The 22,141-nt window shown below is 52.5% G+C and overlaps 1 long non-coding RNA gene across 1 annotated transcript; it reads left to right on the top strand.

Annotated features, from left to right (window-relative positions):
• The first annotated feature begins 320 nt into the window (after window positions 1-320).
• LOC146007654 (uncharacterized) lies at window positions 321-20,522 on the top strand. Its single transcript, XR_014444375.1, has 3 exons — window positions 321-388; window positions 8,866-9,019; window positions 20,048-20,522. It is a non-coding gene; the product is annotated as an uncharacterized LOC146007654 (long non-coding RNA).
• Window positions 20,523-22,141: the final 1,619 nt, after the last annotated feature.

The following is a 22,141-nucleotide window of genomic DNA, read 5'->3' as shown; positions in this document are numbered from 1 at the left end:
CGCTCACTAAGTAGCAATTGACCACTGCTTAGCGAGCGATACTGAATCAGGCCTTGAATTCGGAACCAGCCCTGATGGTCGGGGTTTGCGCATTTCCAATCCCTGACACCGAACGACTTTGGCGGGCCGGATTGGGGGGGAGGGGGTATGTATCCCCAGTCCCCCCTCTCTGAAAGGGTCCCCGTTCAAACCAGATAAAAAAATTTTTTTTATATATACAGCTGAGCTGTGGGGAATACATGGAGACAGTTTTGGGTGTAATGTTGTAGAGTTTCAGATAGGTGGCGCTGCAGCGCACAGTTCCTCGGCTTTCAGGCAGCTCCTCTCTCTACACCTCACAGGGCTGTGAGATAGAGCTGCTTCTGTCCTGGTGAGGCTGACTCCCCAGGTATGTGTGCTTTGTTGTTGGTGCCAGCAGAAGGGGCATAGGCAGTGGGGTGAGGAGTGTAAGAACCATTAATACATCACTGTATGCTGGCCCAGTGAGCACTGTGATGTCTTGGTAGCAGCAGTGTGGGTGTGATTGCTTGTGGGGCTTATTTGCTTTAATAATGTCTATAGCTTGTGTGTTTTTATAAACATAGTGTGTGTTTATGTCACATGTGTATGCATGGTATGTGTGTGTATGTCCTGTGTGTATGTATGGTATATGTGCATATATGCCCTGTGTATATGTATGGTTTATGTACATATATGCCCTGTGTCTATGTATGGTATGTGTCTGTGTATGCCCTATAGGCTATGTATATACATATATATGTATGTATACTCGTATACTATTTATGAAATACATGCAGATGACTGGTGGTGTAGATGCCGGCAGTCAGAATACAGATGCCATCATCCTATCCCTCCTTGCTAGTGCCTAACCTTCGTGCCCCACAGCCTAACCCTAACCCCCCTCCTTTCTAGTGGCCAAACCCTCCTGCCCACAGCCTAACCCCAACTCCGCCACTATTGCCTAAACCTAATTTTCTTCCAGCCTGACGCTGGCCTGCCCCACATACTTATGATTGGGATCAGGGGGTAACTAGAACTTTCAGGGCCCCATAGCAAAATCTTGAAATGGCCTCCAACCTCCACCTTTGTCACTACAATGCTTCTATGGGGGGTGGGTCAGGTGCTAAAAAGAGAAGGTGGAGAGGGGGAGACAGAGAGCAGCAGGAGTGAGATAGAGAGGGGGTGAGGTGATGGGCAGGCGAGAGCTAGTGAGGTGACTAGGGATGATGAGGGGGAGGAGAGGATGCAGGTCAGGGGTGAGGTGACGGGGCGAGAGGTGGTCAGGTGACATGGGATGATGAGGGGGAGGAGAGGATGCAGCTCAGGGGTGAGGTGACGGGGCAAGAGGTGGTCAGCTGACATGGGATGATGAGGGGGAGGAGAGGATGCAGGTCAGGGGTGAGGTGACGGGGCGAGAGGTGGTCAGGTGACATGGGATGATGAGGGGAAGAGAGGATGCAGGTCAGGGGTGAGGTGACGGGGCAAGAGGTGGTCAGCTGACATGGGATGATGAGGGGGAGGAGAGGATGCAGGTCAGGGGTGAGGTGACGGGGCGAGAGGTGGTCAGGTGACATGGGATGATGAGGGGAAGAGAGGATGCAGGTCAGGGGTGAGGTGACGGGGGTGAGGGGAGAGATTGTGAGGGGTGTGGCAGGGATAGAGTTGGTGAGGTGATGTGACGAGGTGAGGTTACAGAGGGTGATGGGGGAAGAGGAGAGGATGCATGTCTTTATTTCACTAGCAATGGAGGGTCTTACATTCACAGCGCTGGCAGCCGCAGGCCTCCTCCTCCTCCCACAGCTGCAGTAACTTTTCTCCTCCGGTGCTCCTGCAGCCGCTGGGTCTTCTCCTTCCCCTGCTGCCACAGTGACTCACATGTCTCCTCAGGTGCCGGCAGCCAGATGAGAGGGGGTAAGGTGACATGCCGCCACGGTGCCACTGGTCTCTTGAGAGCCGGCAGCCACTGGGCTTCCTGCTGCTCCCACCCACCATAGTGACAGAATTAGTCCTCATATAGGCTCCTGCAGCCGCTGTGTTTCCTGCTCCCATTAAAAAAAAAAATCAACTTAAAATAGGGTGTAGGGGATTGCCCCCGTGCCCCACAGCAGTTGCATCCCCTGCACCCTCTGTAGTTACACCACTGATTGGGAGGTCTGCATTGATATTCTGACTGCCGGCATCCCCTTACATCCCCCTGCTGAGGGACAGGAATGAATTCAGACCACGCATGGCACTGCAGTATTAAACCATTATATTACATTGCATTTATTAAACAGCATATTTGCAACATTTCTGGGTCACACAGGCTCTAATATGTCAATAAAAGATATGTATGTGTACACACACACACACATGCATACACACACACACATGTATACACACACACACTCACACACATGCATACACACACACACGCACACACACACATATATACATATATACATACATGCATTCACACACATGCATACACACACACAAACATGCATACACACACACATGCATACACACACACACAAATTTGTAATATGATTTTAATGTTAGACCTCAGGGCCCCCCTGTCAAAAGTCCCCTGGGCCCTCCAGAGCCTTAACCCAGCTGTGTGCGAGGGGCTGTGTGTGAGTACACTCCCTCGCATGGTACTGACGGAGCGTTCGGATGGTTGTTATGAGCTCGCCAAGCAGCAGTTGACCCCTGCTTACCGAGCCTTGCTGAATCAGGCCCTTAGTGTGAATTGCTGCAATATAAACTACCAGACAATTACACTGAGAGAAGTGCATAGTTATTTTAAAAAGATTCATTAGGGTCGTACCCACGTGACCTAGGTAACGCCCATTACGACGCCTGCAGGTAACACCTCATAGCCCACTAAAAAAAAAGTAAAACCATAGATATACACTCTCCCGCTCCCATGCTTTAGTGCCGCACATTGCCCCGCTGCTGGCCGCTGCCCCGTCACTTCCTCGAGACCTCACCATACATATACAGTAACATATATCAGTTCCCGACCGTCCCCGGTCAGCGGCAGTGCCTGCCGCACAGTGCCCAGCTGCTGGATGCACCTGCCTCCTCCTGCCCGCTGTCCTCTTCTCTCATCGCTGCCCCACCTCCTCCCGCCCTGCCTCCTAGGGCGTAGGTGTAGGTGGGTGTAGGTGGGCAGGCTGACATGGGGGGAGAGGAGGATGCTGCTAGAGCAGGGGTGTAGGTGGGCAGGCTGACATGGGAGGAGAGGAGGATGCTGCTAGAGCAGGGGTGTAGGTGGGCAGGCTGACATGGGGGGAGGGGATGATGCTGCTAGAGCAGGGGTGTAGGTGGGCAGGCTGACATGGGGGGAGAGGAGGATGCTGCTAGAGCAGGGGTGTAGGTGGGCAGGCTGACATGGGGGGAGAGGAGGATGCTGCTAGAGCAGGGGTGTAGGTGGGCAGGCTGACATGGGGGAGAGGAGGATGTTTCTAGAGCAGGGGTGTAGGTGGGCAGGCTGACATGGGGGGAGAGGAGGATGCTGCTAGAGCAGGGGTGTAGGTGGGCAGGCTGACATGGGGAGGGAGGAGGATGCTGCTAGAGCAGGGGTGTAGGTGGGCAGGCTGACATGGGGGGAGAGGAGGATGCTGCTAGAGCAGGGGTGTAGGTGGGCAGGCTGACATGGGGGGAGAGGAGGATGCTGTTAGAGCAGGGGTGTAGGTGGGCAGGCTGACATGGGGGAGAGGAGGATGCTGCTAGAGCAGGGGTGTAGGTGGGCAGGCTGACATGGCGGGAGAGGATGATGCTGCTAGAGCAGGGGTGTAGGTGGGCAGGCTGACATGGGGAGGGAGGAGGATGCTGCTAGAGCAGGGGTGTAGGTGGGCAGGCTGACATGGGGGGAGAGGAGGATGCTGCTAGAGCAGGGGTGTAGGTGGGCAGGCTGACATGGGGGGAGAGGAGGATGCTGTTAGAGCAGGGGTGTAGGTGGGCAGGCTGACATGGGGGAGAGGAGGATGCTGCTAGAGCAGGGGTTAGGTGGGCAGGCTGACATGGGGGAGAGGAGGATGCTGCTAGAGCAGGGGTGTAGGTGGGCAGGCTGACATGGGGGGAGAGGAGGATGCTGCTAGAGCAGGGGTGTAGGTGGGCAGGCTGACATGGGGGGAGAGGAGGATGCTGCTAGAGCAGGGGTGTAGGTGGGCAGGCTGACATGGGGGAGAGGAGGATGCTGCTAGAGCAGGGGTGTAGGTGGGCAGGCTGACATGGGGGGAGAGGAGGATGCTGCTAGAGCAGCGGTGTAGGTGGGCAGGCTGACATGGGGGGAGAGGAGGATGCTGCTAGAGCAGGGGTGTAGGTGGGCAGGCTGACATGGGGGGAGAGGAGGCTGCTGCTAGAGCAGGGGTGTAGGTGGGCAGGCTGACATGGAGGGAGAGGAGGATGCTGCTAGAGCAGGGGTGTAGGTGGGCAGGCTGACATGGGGGGAGAGGAGGATGCTGCTAGAGCAGGGGTGTAGGTGGGCAGGCTGACATGGGGGGAGAGGAGGATGCTGCTAGAGCAGGGGTGTAGGTGGGCAGGCTGACATGGGGGGAGAGGAGGATGCTGCTAGAGCAGGGGTGTAGGTGGGCAGGCTGACATGGGGGGAGAGGAGGATGCTGCTAGAGCAGGGGTGTAGGTGGGCAGGCTGACATGGGAGGAGAGGAGGATGCTGCTAGAGCAGGGGTGTAGGTGGGCAGGCTGACATGGGGGGAGAGGAGGATGCTGCTAGAGCAGGGGTGTAGGTGGGCAGGCTGACATGGGGGGAGAGGAGGATGCTGCTAGAGCAGGGGTGTAGGTGGGCAGGCTGACATGGGGGGAGAGGAGGATGCTGCTAGAGCAGGGGTGTAGGAGGGCAGGCTGACATGGGGGGAGAGGAGGATGCTGCTAGAGCAGGGGTGTAGGTGGGCAGGCTGACATGGGGGGAGAGGAGGATGCTGCTAGAGCAGGGGTGTAGGTGGGCAGGCTGACATGGGGGAGAGGAGGATGCTGCTAGAGCAGGGATGTAGGTGGGCAGGCTGACATGGGGGGAGAGGAGGATGCTGCTAGAGCAGGGGTGTAGGTGGGCAGGCTGACATGGGGGGAGAGGAGGCTGCTGCTAGAGCAGGGGTGTAGGTGGGCAGGCTGACATGGGGGGAGAGGAGGCTGCTGCTAGAGCAGGGGTGTAGGTGGGCAGGCTGACATGGGGGAGAGGAGGATGCTGCTAGAGCAGAGGTGTAGGTGGGCAGGGTGACATGGGGGGAGAGGAGGATGCTGCTAGAGCAGGGGTGTAGGTGGGCAGGCTGACATCGGGGGAGAGGAGGATGCTGCTAGAGCAGGGGTGTAGGTGGGTAGGCTGACATGAGGGGAGAGGAGGATGCTGCTAGAGCAGGGGTGTAGGTGGGCAGGCTGACATGGGGGGAGAGGAGGATGCTGCTAAAGCAGGGGTGTAGGTGGGCAGGCTGACATGGGGGGAGAGGAGGATGCTGCTAGAGCAGGGGTGTAGGTGGGCAGGCTGACATGGGGGGAGAGGAGGATGCTGCTAGAGCAGGGGTGTAGGTGGGCAGGCTGACATGGGGGGGAGAGGAGGATGCTGCTAGAGCAGCGGTGTAGGTGGGCAGGCTGACATGGGGGGAGAGGAGGATGCTGCTAGAGCAGGGGTGTAGGTGGGCAGGCTGACATGGGGGGAGAGGAGGATGCTGCTAGAGCAGGGGTGTAGGTGGGCAGGCTGACATGGGGGAGAGGAGGATGCTGCTAGAGCAGGGGTGTAGGTGGGTAGGCTGACATGAGGGGAGAGGAGGATGCTGCTAGAGCAGGGGTGTAGGTGGGCAGGCTGACATGGGGGGAGAGGAGGATGCTGCTAGAGCAGGGGTGTAGGTGGGCAGGCTGACATGGGGGGAGAGGAGGATGCTGCTAGAGCAGGGGTGTAGGTGGGCAGGCTGACATGGGGGGAGAGGAGGATGCTGCTAGAGCAGGGGTGTAGGTGGGCAGGCTGACATGGGGGAGAGGAGGATGCTGCTAGAGCAGGGGTGTAGGTGGGCAGGCTGACATGGGGGGGAGAGGAGGATGCTGCTAGAGCAGCGGTGTAGGTGGGCAGGCTGACATGGGGGGAGAGGAGGATGCTGCTAGAGCAGGGGTGTAGGTGGGCAGGCTGACATGGGGGGAGAGGAGGATGCTGCTAGAGCAGGGGTGTAGGTGGGCAGGCTGACATGGGGGAGAGGAGGATGCTGCTAGAGCAGGGGTGTAGGTGGGCAGGCTGACATGGGGGGAGAGGAGGATGCTGCTAGAGCAGCGGTGTAGGTGGGCAGGCTGACATGGGGGGAGAGGAGGATGCTGCTAGAGCAGGGGTGTAGGTGGGCAGGCTGACATGGGGGGAGAGGAGGATGCTGCTAGAGCAGGGGTGTAGGTGGGCAGGCTGACATGGGGGGAGAGGAGGATGCTGCTAGAGCAGGGGTGTAGGTGGGCAGGCTGACATGGGGGGAGAGGTGGATGCTGCTAGAGCAGGGGTGTAGGTGGGCAGGCTGACATGGGGGAAGAGGAGGATGCTGCTAGAGCAGGGGTGTAGGTGGGCAGGCTGACATGGGGGGAGAGGAGGATGCTGCTAGAGCAGGGGTGTAGGTGGGCAGGCTGACATGGGGGGAGAGGAGGATGCTGCTAGAGCAGCGGTGTAGGTGGGCAGGCTGACATGGGGGGAGAGGATGATGCTGCTAGAGCAGCGGTGTAGGTAGGCAGGCTGACATGGGGGGAGAGGAGGCTGCTGCTAGAGCAGGGGTGTAGATGGGCACGCTGACATGGGGGGAGAGGAGGATGCTGCTAGAGCAGGGGTGTAGGTGGGCAGGCTGACATGGGGGGAGAGGAGGATGCTGCTAGAGCAGGGGTGTAGGTGGGCAGGCTGACATGGGGTCAGAGGAGGATGCTGCTAGAGCAGGGGTGTCAGTGGGCAGGCTGACATTGGGGGAGAGGAGGATGCTGCTAGAGCAGGGGTGTAGGTGGGCAGGCTGCCACAGGGGAGGAGAAGAGGATTCTGCTAGAGCAGGGTTGTAGGTGGGCAGGCTGACATGGGGGGGAGAGGAGGATGCTACTAGAGCAGGGGTGTAGGTGGGCAGGCTGACATGGGGGGATAGGAGGATGCTGTTGGAGCAGGGGTGTAGGTGGGCAGGCTGACATGGGGGGAGAGGAGGATGCTGCTAGAGCAGGGGTGTAGGTGGGCAGGCTGACATGGGGGGAGAGGAGGATGCTGCTAGAGAAGGGGTGTAGGTGGGCAGGCTGACATGGGGGGAGAGGAGGATGCTGCTAGAGCAGGGGTGTAGGTGGGCAGGCTGACATGGGGGGGAGAGGAGGATGCTGCTACAATAGTAGAGTGGGTGAAGAGTCTGGAATGGAATAGAAGGACTTGGAATGGGTACTAGGGGCCGTGCGCATGTGCAGTTTATGAAGAATCGGCTGATATGCAAATTCGCAGCCACGTGATCAGGTCTGAATTAGCCCCAAGGAGATGGGGTGATACTCTATTGATGTATTTTATCACGCTGTTTGTGCTCATTAGGATTAGGTTTAGCCACGCACAGCCACTGGTCACTTATTTCAGCCCGTCCCTCCCTGGCCGGTGTGAGCTGAAATGCCGCCTCCAGCGGCCGACAACGCACCGGATGGAGGAACTGTATTATAATCATCTTCTAATAAATCAGTATTTTAGTTGGTTTAGCATCTGTTCTATAAGGAGACCCTGGTTTCTGTATTTCCCCCGGAATGCCCTGTATACTATCTGATCACTCTCCCTCTCAGGGTTGGGCTACTTGGGCTACTTCAGGTGGGTACTTACAGAGCTCAATATACATTACACGGTTCCCAGGCGTCAGCTCGTCGCACTGACTATTCTTCACCTGTTACATTGGCCGGCGGCTATAATCAGTTTCCAGCTTACAAAGAGAGGGGGGGTGTCTGATCGCACAGGAAATTCTTTTATATAGAAGAAAAATACCTTTTAATCACCATATAGTTTAAATGACTTTTCAGGTGTAAGGTGTGCTACCGCTCAGCACTGAAATGGATACAAAGGAAAAAACAACAGAGTGCTTTTTTTGCGGTGCACCACAAGAAGAATTGTTTTATAAAAAGTAACTTTTATTGATATGTTTTTAAAAAGATGTAGCGAATATGTAAAAAATAAACAATGAACATATAACACAAGACAAATGTGAATAAAAAGGAATCAGACTTCCTAATGTGGCGGGGGGTTTTGGAGGGATTTAAGGTCATCTAATTTCTTATGTCAGTATAACCTAGTCGTTCAACCACCAATGAATGTGGAGACAGTGGATATTCCTATATTGGTCCACTGAGTTGGGAACCGTGTCCCTATTTTCTCCGTTTGGTGGTGAGTATGTCCTTACTTGGATACGGTCGGCGTCCCGTCCGTATATATCAATTCTTCAGAGATTCATTGGTGGTTGAACGACTAGGTTATACTGACATAAGAAATTAGATGACCTTAAATCCCTCCAAAACCCCCCGCCACATTAGGAAGTCTGATTCCTTTTTATTCACATTTGTCTTGTGTTATATGTTCATTGTTTATTTTTTACATATTCGCTACATCTTTTTAAAAACATATCAATAAAAGTTACTTTTTATAAAACAATTCTTCTTGTGGTGCACCGCAAAAAAAGCACTCTGTTGTTTTTTCCTTTGTATCAGTTTCCAGCTTATTTACAATGTGATCGTTCCACTACGTTGAATTACATATATTGTTTTTTACAGTATCTGCTCCACGCTTTACTATTATTTGCATGTCATGTAATACATAGATTTAACAGCATTTAATGTATGATAATTGCGAAAAAGACATTTCAGGGCTCAGTCAGAGAAATGATATCAGTGATTCCCCCCTTTTCGTAGACTCCAATCCATGCTGGTCCGCACTCCCGGAATGCACAGGGGACTCCGGAATTTAGAGGCGATGTTCTGACTTCCAATAGTGCATCCCGTTACATCTGCTGGAATTCCCGCACCCCCTACACCTGGTATCCCGGAGGGCACCATTTAATAGCAGGTGAGTATGTGATCACTTCCTGTCTTGTAATTTACATATAGGGGATTATTCTGGTTGATTCGCAAGGCTGTAAATTTGCAGCGTTGTGATTACACCAAAGCCCGCCTTGTGAATGGTTGGCTGTTGCAGTAACATCCACAAAGTAACATCCATTCACAGGCCAGGGGGGAACGGCCACATCTTTTGATGGTTGCCGACCATTGAAGGATGTGGTGCGTGCATGCAAATAAAAGTGACTTTCAAGGCACTTACATATGTGGGCACACTGGGAAGGAAATGGGGGGGGCAGCTGACATCCGGTGATATCAGCAGCTGCCCACCCCCCGCATCATGGCCTCATTAGCATGAGAACGCCCTGAGTTCTTATAGGAACGTCCATGAAACACTCCCATATGCTAATGGGGCCACCCCCGCCCGCTGTCCTGGTTGCGTATGCACAGTGCCACCACCGTTCCCTGCGTGGCAACCAGAATAAGGGCCATAATGAGTTTTACAATCACATTTGCTGGAATGTAAGTAGAGATTTGTCCATAGGAGTTTTGTAGACACTACCATTTACATACTGAACAAATGACATCTGCATAGAAAATGGGGTCTACAGACCATATATAAGGTGTGCCCAAATGAAAAGGGAGACTACGGTTGTATGTAAACAATATTTTAATCAAAGAATATTTAATTACAGTTCATGTGTAACATTACAACTACACATAATTGACATTGATGCAATGATCCAGCGCGTAACAAGGGAGTGGATGGATTCAGTGTAGAAACTCCTTGGTTGCTGATGAATCCAGGTTTCCACGGTCTCCTGCACCTCCTTGTCACAGGTGAACCGTTCACCTTTAAGTGTTTGTTTTTTAAGTGGCCGAAGATATTAGAGTCACATGGGGAGATAACTTCACCATGCAGTGTAAATGTATATTTATAGAGAATATAACATCAGTTCTGGCCTCCATCCGCCCCAAGTTGCCAGCCTTTGATGTTATATTTTATATAAATTCAGCTTGGGTCACATATGATAAGTTGTTCACAGCAGCTGATCATGTGGGATCCTCAAGCAATGCAAATGCAGGAGGATGTGCTTACCACCCCCTGCTGGCATTTGTGATCATATCAAACTGCGATGCAATGGCAGTGTAGCGGGTCATTGCCACCATTGGTCGGGGTGTTCCTATACGACTACAGCTTAAGTAAGTCTCATCTTACTCAGTCTTGCAGTCGCAGGCTGGCTTGCGAGGTGAAGAAAACTTCACCTTGCAGCGTAAGTGTATATTTATATAAAATATAACATCAGTTCTGGCCTCCATCCGCCCCAAGTTGCCAGCCAATCACTCACCTTTGATGTTATATTTTATATAAATTTAGCTGAGCTTCCGGTACGGGGCGGAGAAAGGGCACCATGACGGCGGAGGGGGAGGACGGATGGCGGCACGGTGACTACTCCCCCCCCACCCCGGCCGGGGCGGGCGCACTGCAACGGCAGGAGATGCACGGAGATGCGGCACTGGATGACGCCACACTGGACCAGGCCGCAGCCAGCGGCGCACAGCTCAGCCCCCGGGTACGGCACCATAGGCTCAGGACCCGGCCACAGGCACGGTTCCCGGCATGATGACCTCCGAGGCGATGGTGGCCCCCATCGGCACCTGGAGGCGGCTTCCGGCCAGGACAGGGAAAAGATCAGGCCCAAGCTGCTGTCCATCAGCAGATGCAGGAGTCCGCAGCGACCAGTGGCGCCTCATATGGCTGCCTAGGCGCTGTGCAGCTCGGCGGGTATGTGTTCCCTGTGTGATACTGTACTGTCCCGGCTTATATTGTTACATACCTGGCTGCTGCAACGACCAGTGGTGCCGCTGATGGCTGCCTAGGTGCTGTGCAGCTCGGCAGGTATGTGTTCCCTGTGTGAAAACTGTACTGTCCCTGCTTATTAGTGTTCACTCTAGCAGTTAGAGAGGGCAGGGCGCCGGGGGCGGACCGGGCCGCCAATGTCACAAGAGGGGCATGCCGGTCCGCTGCCGTCATCAAGGGGGGCGGGCCCGGCCACCGCCGTCACCAAAGGGGGCGGGCCCGGCCCCTCCGTAGTCGGTGTGCTGCTGAGGAAGCGCTGGGCATCGCCATCTACGGCGGCACTTTGCTTCCCCGTGAGGCTGTTTTAGCGGGGCGCTGCTAGAGCTAAAGCAGCCTAGCGGGAACACTACTTATATCGTTACCTACCTGGCTGCTGCAGAGACCAGTGGCGCCACTGATGGATGCCTATGCGCTGTGCTGCTCGTCGGACATGTGGTCCCCGCATGTAATGTCTCAATGTAATGTATGTAATGCCCCACCCCCCCTTATCCATGCTTGATGCTGCACTGTAAATCCCCAAAAAATTCCTAGTGTGCGCAAGCACACATGGCCAATAAAGTTAATTCTATTCTATTCTATTCTATTCTATTCTTGGGTCGCAAATGATAAGCAGCTTATCATGTGGGATCCTCAAGCAATGCAAATGCAGGAGGAGGTGCATACCACCCCTTGCCGGCATTTGTGATCAAAGCAAACTGCGATGCAATGGCAGTTTAGAGGGACATTGTGACCATCGGTTGCAGTGTCCCTCTATGGCTACAGCTTAAGTAAGTCTCCCCTTACTCAGTCTTGCAGTCGCAGGCTGGTTTGCAAGGCGAAGGAACTTCACCTTGCAGCGTAAATGTATATTTATACAAAATATAAAATCAGTTCTGGCCTCCATCCGCCCCAAGTTGCCAGCCAATTCCTCGCCCTTGATTTTATATTTTATATAAATTCAGCTTGGGTTACATATGATAAGATGCTCACAGCAGCTTATCACGTGGGATCCTCAAGCAATGCAAATGCAGGAGGAGGTGCATACCACCCCCTGCCGACATTTGTGATCATATGAAACTGCGATGCAATGGCAGTTTACAAGGACACTGCGACCATCGGTCATGTTCACCCTCTATGACTACAGCCTAAGTAAGTCTCCTCTTACTCAGGCTTGCAGTCGCAGGCCGGCTTAATTTTTGGACTGCACTTGATGCGCGCGATGTATTGCACGTTATAGATAGAAAGTTAGAGCATGTGACATGTGTCCTGTGTGCTGAGGTACCAGGAGTAACTTACTGTGTGGAGAAGCCGATGGTCCATGGTCCCGGACTGCTACGACCGCACCGTTAGCACAAGCTGATCTACGTTCTTCCTAGGTCAGTGTCCTGTACACTCTCACGTGGTGACAGCCGCATGCAGCTGGCAGTCATAGCATTGCTGGGGAGCGATGATTTAGGCAGGCTGTCAGTACGTTTAAAGTGTAGAGAGAGGGTGAGGGCAGAGACGCTGAGGGGGGGGGAGTTAGAGAGTGGGTGAGGGCAGAGACACTGAGGGGGGAGTTAAAGAGTGGGTGATGGCAGAGAGGCTGAGGGGGGTGGGGGTTTAGAGAGAGGGTGAGGGCAGAGACGCTGAGGGGGGAGTTAGAGAGAGGGTGAGGGCAGAGACGCTGAGGGGGGAGTTAGTGAGGGCAGAGATGCTGAGAGGGGAGTTAGAGAGAGGGTGAGGGGGGAGTTAGAGAGAGAGGGTGAGGGCAGAGAAGCTGAGGGGGGAGTTAGAGAGTTAGTGAGGGCAGAGAGGCTGAGGGGGGAGTTAGAGAGAGGGTGAGGACAGAGAGGCTGAGGGGGGAGTTAGAGAAAGGGTGAGGGCAGAGACGCTGAGGGGGGAGTTAGAGAGTTAGTGAGGGCTGAGGGGGGGAGTTAGAGAGAGGGTGAGGGCAGAGACGCTGAGGGGGGAGTTAGAGAGAGGGTGAGGGCAGAGACGCTGTGGGGGGAGTTAGAGAGTGGGCAAGGGCAGAGAGGGTGAGGGCAGAGATGCTGAGGGGGGAGTTAGAGAGCTAGTGAGGGCAGAGAGGCTGAGGGGGGAGTTAGAGAGAGAGTGAGGGCAGAGAGGCTGAGGGGGGAGTTAGAGAGGGTGAGGGCAGAGACGCTGAGGGGGGAGTTAGAGAGTTAGTGAGGGCTGAGGGGGGGGAGTTAGAGAGAGGGTGAGGGCAGAGACGCTGAGGGGGGAGTTAGAGAGAGGGTGAGGGCAGAGACGTTGTGGGGGGAGTTAGAGAGTGGGCAAGGGCAGAGAGGGTGAGGGCAGAGATGTGAAATCCATCATGGGTAAGTATCCACTTCGGTGAATCGGTTTCTCTGTTCTTAGGACAGGTGTTCAGTACTTCACATGAAGACAATTCTTGATCAATAGCAAACGAGTTTATTATTTACAGAAACAAGTATAATGTGTTTCAATATCGTCCGTTCAATAGTTACAATATAAATAACAACAAGAAATTACAATTTTTATTACACTGGAACAGCGGATATTGATCCTTCACTGTAATCCTCCACTCCTGCGCTTCTTTACTCTACACATAAATATATGACTAACCCTACCTTCTTGCTACAATGCAAACAAGTTTAATGCAATTTCACTTACCATTTACATATACTAAATGCAATATCCAATATTCATATAGCCATTACAGTAAATATTAGAGATCTCTTTTCTATCGGGTACCGGCATGTATTATTGCGCAATAATTATTAAACATTACCCTAGTCTTGTTGTGTCTTTTGTGTAACTGCAGTTACTGTACTTTTCTTTTAAGCGCTTATTAAGAGGAGTATGTCTTTTTATCCTGCAGATGTTAGAGTCTCACGCTGAGAATATTTTACCACAGCGTATTTGTAATCCAACAGTGTAAACTCTGAGATTATCAGGCAATGTCTGCAAATAGCAATAATGTATCCATTCAAGTAACTCCTTCTATGTGAATGCTGTCACTGCTGAATATTTCCTTATATCAGTAATGTAGGTGACTGAACTGCATTACTCTATGTTCGCTGCACGGACAGCTCAGTTCCTTAGTAGAAAGCCCACGACACATACAATAATGTTTCCAATATTCAGAGCTCTCCTGGCTGTGCTATATGTCACTCTGTCTTTAATAAATCTTTCTTTCAACACTTGCCGGCTTATCAGTCTCACCATATACTGCAGTGAAAGTAGACAATTTTCTGAAGCGACTCTGCTCCCTTAGTACTGGACGTTGCTGGAGTAGGTTGCTACGGTGACAGTTACTGTTGTCGGGCACTAGCTGACCGGTATGTGTAGCTACTAGCTAGTGGTGAAACCCTTTAGGTATATGATCTGTTTACTCAAATGCAGGATCCTCAATGTAAATTAGTCTGGACATTTTATGAGGTAATCCTCACTTTAGCTGGATCATAGTGTAACTCTCTGCCTGAAGTCTTTGCGGTGCTGTATAAATACTGTCCTGTATACAAATGTACTGTTCCTCGGCTAAGGCTGTGTGATGTTCCAGCAGTATAGCACTAGGTATATCACGCATAGGAAGCTGTGCTGGCTCCCTGAATATCAATTCCTGCAGCTTGATACTATTAGATAGTTAGCCATTCCCCTCCTTTGCTATATATATGGGTGTCAGGGTGGGACTCACCACACCTCTCTTATGACTGCGGATTAGTATTCTCCTTTGACTCTGGCCGGGACTGCCCTCCGGATGCTGCGTCACTGCTGATTCTCCACCTCAGAGACCGCCTGTCAGCACCGCTATCCGCCCTGCCTGCTGTGTAGCTCTGCCTTTTACAAATCTCCTCAGGGATTCTCCATCTTCCCCTCACAGACTGCACAGCACAACAGTTCCTCACTCTCAACTGTCTCCCCTGACCCTGGTCATGTGACCAACTCCTGACCTCTTCAACAGTTGCAGAGACTGCTGGGAATTGTTCATTTCTCAGACAATGTCCCCTGTGGGGATAACATATGTTTATAGCACAATATATCTTATATTAATAATAACTATTATGGCATTGTATGCCTAGAAATCACTACATGCACATACTGTATATATGAATTTATCACAGAGACGCTGAGGGGGGAGTTAGAGAGAGGGTGAGGGCAGAGACGCTGAGGTGGGGAGTTAGAGAGTGGGTGAGGGCAGAGACACTGAAGGGGGAGTTAAAGAGTGGGTGATGGCAGAGAGGCTGAGGGGGGGGGGGGTTTAGAGAGAGGGTGAGGGCAGAGACGCTGAGGGGGGAGTTAGAGAGAGGGTGAGGGCAGAGACGCTGAGGGGGGAGTTAGAGAGTTAGTGAGGGCAGAGAGGCTGAGGGGGGAGTTAGAGAGAGAGGGTGAGGGCAGAGACACTGAGGGCGGAGTTAGAGAGAGGGGGGAGTTAGAGAGTGGGTGAGGGCAGAGAGGCTGAGGGTGGAGTTAGAGAGAGAGGGTGAGGGCAGAGACGTTGAGGGGGGAGTTAGAGAGAGGGTGAGGGGGGAGTTAGATAGAGAGGTTGAGGGCAGAGAAGCTGAGGGGGGAGTTAGAGAGTTAGAGCTGAGGGGGGAGTTAGAGAGAGGGTGAGGGCATTAACGCTGAGGGGGGAGATAGAGGGTGAGGGCAGAGACTCTGAGGGGGGGAGTTATAGAGAGGGTGAGGGCAGAGACACTGAGGGGGGGGGGGGAGTTAGAGAGAGGGTGAGGGCAGAGACGCTGAGGGGGGAGTTAGAGAGTGGGTGAGGGCAGAGACACTGAGGGGGGAGTTAGAGAGTGGGTGATGGCAGAGAGGCTGAGGGGGGGATTAGAGAGAGGGTGAGGGCAGAGACGCTGAGGGGGGAGTTAGAGAGTTAGTGAGGGCAGAGAGGCTGAGGGGGGAGTTAGAGAGAGGGTGAGGGCAGAGACGCTGAGGGGGGAGTTAGAGAGTTATTGAGGGCAGAGAGGCTGAGGGGGGAGTTAGAGAGAGGGTGAGGGCAGAGACGCTGAGGGGGGAGTTAGAGAGACGGTGAGGGCAGAGACGCTGAGGGGGGAGTTCGAGAGTTAGTGAGGGCAGAGAGGCTGAGGGGGGAGTTAGAGAGAGGGTGAGGGCAGAGACAATGAGGGGGGAGTTAGAGAGAGGGGGGAGTTAGAGAGTGGGTGAGGGCAGAGAGGCTGAGGGGGGAGTTAGAGAGAGAGGGTGAGGGCAGAGACGCTGAGGGGGGAGTAAGAGAGAGGGTGTGGGGGGAGTTAGAGAGAGAGGGTGAGGGCAGAGAAGCTGAGGGGGGAGTTAGAGAGTTAGTGAGGGCAGAGAGGCTAAGGGGGGAGTTAGAGAGAGGGTGAGGGCAGAGAGGCTGAGGGGGGAGTTAGAGAGAGAGGGTGAGGGCAGAGACGCTGAGGGGGGAGTTAGAGAGAGGGTGAGGGGGGAGTTAGAGAGAGAGGGTGAGGGCAGAGAAGCTGAGGGGGGAGTTAGAGAGTTAGTGAGGGCAGAGAGGCTGAGGGGGGAGTTAGAGAGAGGGTGAGGGCAGAGACGCTGAGGGGGGAGTTAGAGAGTTAGTGAGGGCTGAGGGGGGGAGTTAGAGAGAGGGTGAGGGCAGAGACGCTGAGGGGGGAGTTAGAGAGAGGGTGAGGGCAGAGACGCTGAGGGGGGAGTTAGAGAGTGGGCGAGGGCAGAGAGGGTGAGGACAGAGATGTTGAGGGGGGAGTTAGAGAGAACAGCAGTGTGGGCATGGACGATGGGGGGTGGTGCGAGTGATGGTAAGGCAGGAGAGAGTGGGGGTGCGCTGTTAGGCTATTGACCCGGGGGTGGTATGTGTATAACGCTTAATCCTCAATCCTTAAGCAGTGCAAACACAGGAGGAGGTGCATTCCACCCCCTGCCTCCATTTGTGATCATAACAAACTGCGATTGCAGTTTAGAAAAACATCACGACCATCGGTGACTGTGATGCTGCGACTGCAGCCTGAGTAAGTCTCATCTCTCTCAGGTTTGCAGGTGTAGTTCTGGCCTCCGTCCTCCCCAGATAAGTCAGCCAAACCCTCGCCATTGATGTTATATTTAATATACATTTTTAGAAGATGCCTGATTCAGTTTGGATTGCACATGATAAGCTGCTCACAGCAGCTTATCATGTGGGATCCTCAAGCAATGCAAATGCAGGAGGAGGTGCATTCCACCCCCTGCCTCCATTTGCGATCGCTGGCTGCTCTACACCGCAAGCACCTCTGCAATCAGCAGAGGTGTTTGTTGTTCTGCGATGTGATCACATGTGCAGAAACCAAACATTGCGCATAATATGGGTTGGACTGGAGTTGGAGTGTGAGGGCAGAGACGCTGAGGGGGGAGTTAGATAGAGGGGGAGAGTTAGAGAGTGGGTGAGGGCAGAGATGCTGAGGGGGGAGTTAGAGAGAGGGAGAGGGCAGAGACGCTGAGGGTGGAGTTAGAGAGAGGGTGAGGGCAGAGACGCTGAGGGGGGAGTTAGAGAGAGGGTGAGGGCAGAGCCGCTGAGGGGGGAGTTAGAGAGAGGGTGAGGGCAGAGCCGCTGAGGGGGGAGTTAGATATATGAGGGCAGAGACGCTGAGGGTGGAGTTAGAGAGAGGGAGAGGGCAGAGACTCTGATTTGGGAGTTAGCGAGAGGGTGAGGGCAGAGACGCTGAAGGGGGAGTTAGAGAGAGGGTGAGGGCATTAACGCTGAGGGGGGAGATAGAGGGTGAGGGCAGAGACTCTGAGGGGGGAGTTATAGAGAGGGTGATGGCAGAGACACTGAGGGGGGGAGTTAGAGAGAGGGTGAGGGCAGAGACGCTGAGGGGTTAGTTAGAGAGTGGGTGAGGGCAGAGACACTGAGGGGGGGAGTTAGAGAGTTAGTGAGGGCAGAGAGGCTGAGGGGGGAGTTAGAGAGAGGGTGAGGGCAGAGACGCTGAGGGGGGAGTTAGAGAGAGGGTGAGCGCAGAGACGCTGAGGGGGGAGTTAGAGAGAGGGTGAGGGCATTAACGCTGAGGGGGGAGATAGAGGGTGAGGGCAGAGACTCTGAGGGGGGAGTTATAGAGAGGGTGATGGCAGAGACACTGAGGGGGGGAGTTAGAGAGAGGGTGAGGGCAGAGACGCTGAGGGGTTAGTTAGAGAGTGGGTGAGGGCAGAGACACTGAGGGGGGGAGTTAGAGAGTTAGTGAGGGCAGAGAGGCTGAGGGGGGAGTTAGAGAGAGGGTGAGGGCAGAGACGCTGAGGGGGGAGTTAGAGAGAGGGTAAGGGCAGAGACGCTGAGGGGGGAGTTAGAGAGTTAGTGAGGGCAGAGAGGCTGATGGGGGAGTTAGAGAGATAGGGTGAGGGCAGAGACACTGAGGGGGGAGTTAGAGAGAGGGGGGAGTTAGAGAGTGGGTGAGGGCAGAGAGGCTGAGGGGGGAGTTAGAGAGAGAGGGTGAGGGCAGAGACGCTGAGGGGGGAGTTAGAGAGAGAGGGTGAGGGCAGAGACGCTGAGGGGGGAGTTAGAGAGAGGGTGGGGGCAGAGACGCTGAGGGGGGAGTTAGAGAGTGGGCGAGGGCAGAGAGGGTGAGGACAGAGAAGCTGAGGGGGGAGTTAGAGAGAGCAGCAGTGTGGGCATGGATGATGGGGGGTGGTGCGAGTGATGGTAAGGCAGGAGAGAGTAGGGGTGCGCTGTTAGGCTATTGGCCCTGGGGTGGTATGTGTATAATGCTTAATCCTCAATCCTTAAGCAGTGCAAACGCAGGAGGAGGTGCATTCCACCCCCGGCCTCCATTTGTGATCATAACAAACTGCGATTGCAGTTTAGAAAAACATCAGGACCATCGGTGGCTGTGACGCTGCGACTGCAGCCTGAGTAAGTCTCATCTCTCTCAGGCTTGCAGTTGTAGGTCGGCTTGCGAGACAAAGGAAACTTTGCGTTGCAGCTTAAATGTATATAAGATATAACATCAGTTCTGGCCTCCGTCCTCCCTAAATAATCCAGCCAAACCCTCGCCATTGATGTTATATTTTATATACATTTTTAGAAGATGCCTGATTCAGTTTGGATTGCACATGATAAGCTGCTCACAGCAGCTTATCATGTGGGATCCTCAAGCAATGCAAATGCAGGAGGAGGTGCATTCCACCCCCTGCCTCCATTTGTGATCGCTGGCTGCTCTACACCGCAAGCACCTCTGCAATCAGCAGAGGTGTTCGTTGTTCTGCGATGTGATCACATGTGCAGAAACCAAACATTGCGCATAATATGGGTTGGATCGTACTTACCCAATCAGGAAGAGATTTGATGTTCCGGTCTCTCGGTCTCCAGTACTTGATGGGCGTTGGAGAACATACCGTAGTTGTTAGTTGAGGGGCGATGTTCTGCCACCTTGTGTAATTCGGGCTGACGGAGAAGCCAGGTGTTCTTCTGGAAGCTGGAAGTTGTTCTGTGGCTACTGATGGAGGTATCGGCTGCTCCTGTGTGAGATGATGTTATACCTCCTGCACCTGGGGAAGTGATGTTACCTTCACTGTGGTGGCTGCAGGGAGAAGCTGGGAGTGAATGGGTCCTGCAGATGTTCTAACTTCTCCCAATCGATTCCCGTGAAGAATGGATGTTCTCTGATGTTGCCGTTCTCACCCAGACGCATCTCAGGGTCACCACACAGGAGCTGGAAAGAGGAACGTGAGGGCAACTAAGTTTCTGTTCAGCTGCAGTCTGATTCCTTACAGCACATATTTGGGAGACATATTTCTCAAATGATTTTTAGCCTCAAAGAAAATAATCATTATTTTCCCCTAATCAGAGGATGTGTGTCTATGTAGTTTAGTATTCTTTCCCCCAACCTCTAGCAGGTTACTGCTTATCATGGTACCATTGGGGGTCATTCACTGGACTTGATTTGCTTACATTTGAATAGAAACAGGGAAAATGCCGGTGCTGTATAACGTGACCAGTAGTGTATGTCAGTGGTACAGTGACTCCTGCAGCAGGCATTGCTCTGGCTTGGAGTTTCCTTCACTTATTTGTGTGTGTCAGGGAGGTGGAGCCAGTAATGTAATCTGACGTATGTAACTACGTATAGCTTCCCCATGTACAGCTACATGACCGCTCGTAGAACAACTACATGGCTGATACTAGAGAATGGGGGTTCTGTATAAATAACAGACGCTGACACATTGTTCATGGCCTCTTTGTTACCTAGTGCTGAATGCTAAGGTGGGTCTGACACTCACCTCTTCAATGATGTTTCTTGTATTCGGGCACAGATGACAGCCCGCCAAAGCCGAGATGTGGCACTCCTTGGGGGATTTTCCTGTTGTCATCTCGAATAGCACCACACCGAAGGAGTACCAATCCACTCCCGCATCATACGGCTCTCGCTTGATGATCTGTCAATAAAAGGTAAGAAGTTCACTCAATAACACTTTATAAACAGGAGAGCAGATCTGGGCACAATACGCCTGCCATCAGATGTTACACTGACAAAGACACATCTGGCACCCTGGTTGGGACACATGATATATTTCATACATACAGGCAGAGGCAATGATTTATATTTTTCTTTTATGCAGTGTGTTCCATTAGCCTTACTTACATCACAAGATAATTGGTTTATTACAATAATACTATGAGACCCAGTTATTATTTACTCAATACAAAATATTCCACTTTTATTCATCGTAGTGTAAGTTAACCCCTTCAGTAGTAGTTTTTTTGGGGAGCGCTTCCCAACACACCCCCCCCCCTTGGTATCAAGTGTGTTAATAGGATCTGCTTGGTTACTCATATATGCTGCCACCATATATGGTAATCTGCAGGTAAGTATCTAAGACCAAGCACTGTTATCCCCAATTGGTAATAAAGGGTGTCACTCTGTACAATATCAGGGTGACCTCGACCCCCAAGGGGAGAAAGACCAGCCCTTCGGGAGGCTGTCTCACTGCCAGGTGAGGTCTGGGGGTTTTTGTTTAGATATTAGATACCCCTGCCACCATAATAGGTAATCTGCAGGTGGGTGAATCTAAACAGTTATACGGGGTTTGCTCAGTATCCCCACACTCCTGCCACCATAATAGGTAATCTGCAGGTATGCGAGATTGTCACCTTGCTGATTATCAGACATGGTGGCAACTTGTTAGACTTGTGAAGACCATGCCAGGATATTAGCGATACTAAGAGAGTGATTCCCCCACTTGGATAAGAGGGTTGGTTTACCAGTGTGCATCCCCCTTATATAAGGTGTCACAGACAGGTACATCCCCTCTCTCTTTTTCTCCACCACACCTACAAATTGTACAGTGGTAAATGTGACTACTGAGATATGATGACTCAGACCAGATGAGTTGAGACCTTGATCCAGGCAGAAAGAAGAGATTGGTATTTTTATTTGCAAATCCAATTCACTACTTGGATCGGCTCCTCTATACACTGTTAAACACTTCATAAACATATTTTGAATTAACGCAATAAAGAGCAATCCCTGCCCGCCACCTTGTTTTATGTGTGTACCCCAACTGTATATGTCTATGTATGTTTTTTAATTCATTTTTCGCAGCCTTTTAATAAAGACAATAATAAAGGTTAATTTTTAAGGTTTATTAATTAGAGGTGCACCAACAAAAAGGACATTCTTTTTTCTTCTCTGTCTTCTATACATGTTGTGTCCTTAGGTAGCACACACCTGTTCCTAAAAAATCAGAAATATAAATCGTGGACATATTTAGGGGTCCGACCAATATCCTTGTCTTGTGCGAATGACAACCTCCTCCCCCATTTACTCATAATGTGAAGTGGAATTTACGGTGTGGGATATTATGTGTAATAGGCATTACCTTGTGGGGCATAATGTGAAATGGGCATTACGGCATGTGTCATAATGTGGCCATACCCCTTTTGTCCTGTAAACACTCGTTTAGTTTCATATGACCACGCCCCATCATGACACATGGCCACGCCCACTTTTGGCGCACTCGCTTAGAGTACTGATAAATCAATTCTACTTGCGCCACTGGGTAGGTGCCAGAGGGCAGAGGAAGTTCAGAGATTTGCCAGTCTCTGTGAAGAAGTCTGCCCTGATTTAGAGGAGCTGTCCTGGTGCAGAAAGAGGATCAGACGTACAGGTCTGTAACTAGACTCCTCATACACCTCAGAGATTACTAGACTGCCGGATGACAGGAAGTTTATTGTCATGAAGTCCTAAAACAGCGCAGTTGGAGGCTGATAGTGGATAGCTCGTATCAATCTGAGGGGGTGATTCAGGAGTGATCGCCCCCAGTGTATACGCGCCGGGGACCGATGGTGCTGCTCTGAGGATGCTTATGTCCAATTATACACATGTGCAGGGCCTCTGTGCGAACGCT

This window comes from Crinia signifera, chromosome 6 (assembly GCF_055691185.1).
Source record: "Crinia signifera chromosome 6, ASM5569118v1, whole genome shotgun sequence".
Taxonomy (NCBI): domain Eukaryota; kingdom Metazoa; phylum Chordata; class Amphibia; order Anura; family Myobatrachidae; genus Crinia; species Crinia signifera.
Note: the sequence above shows the minus strand (reverse complement) of the source record. Positions and strands in the feature narration are given on the sequence as shown.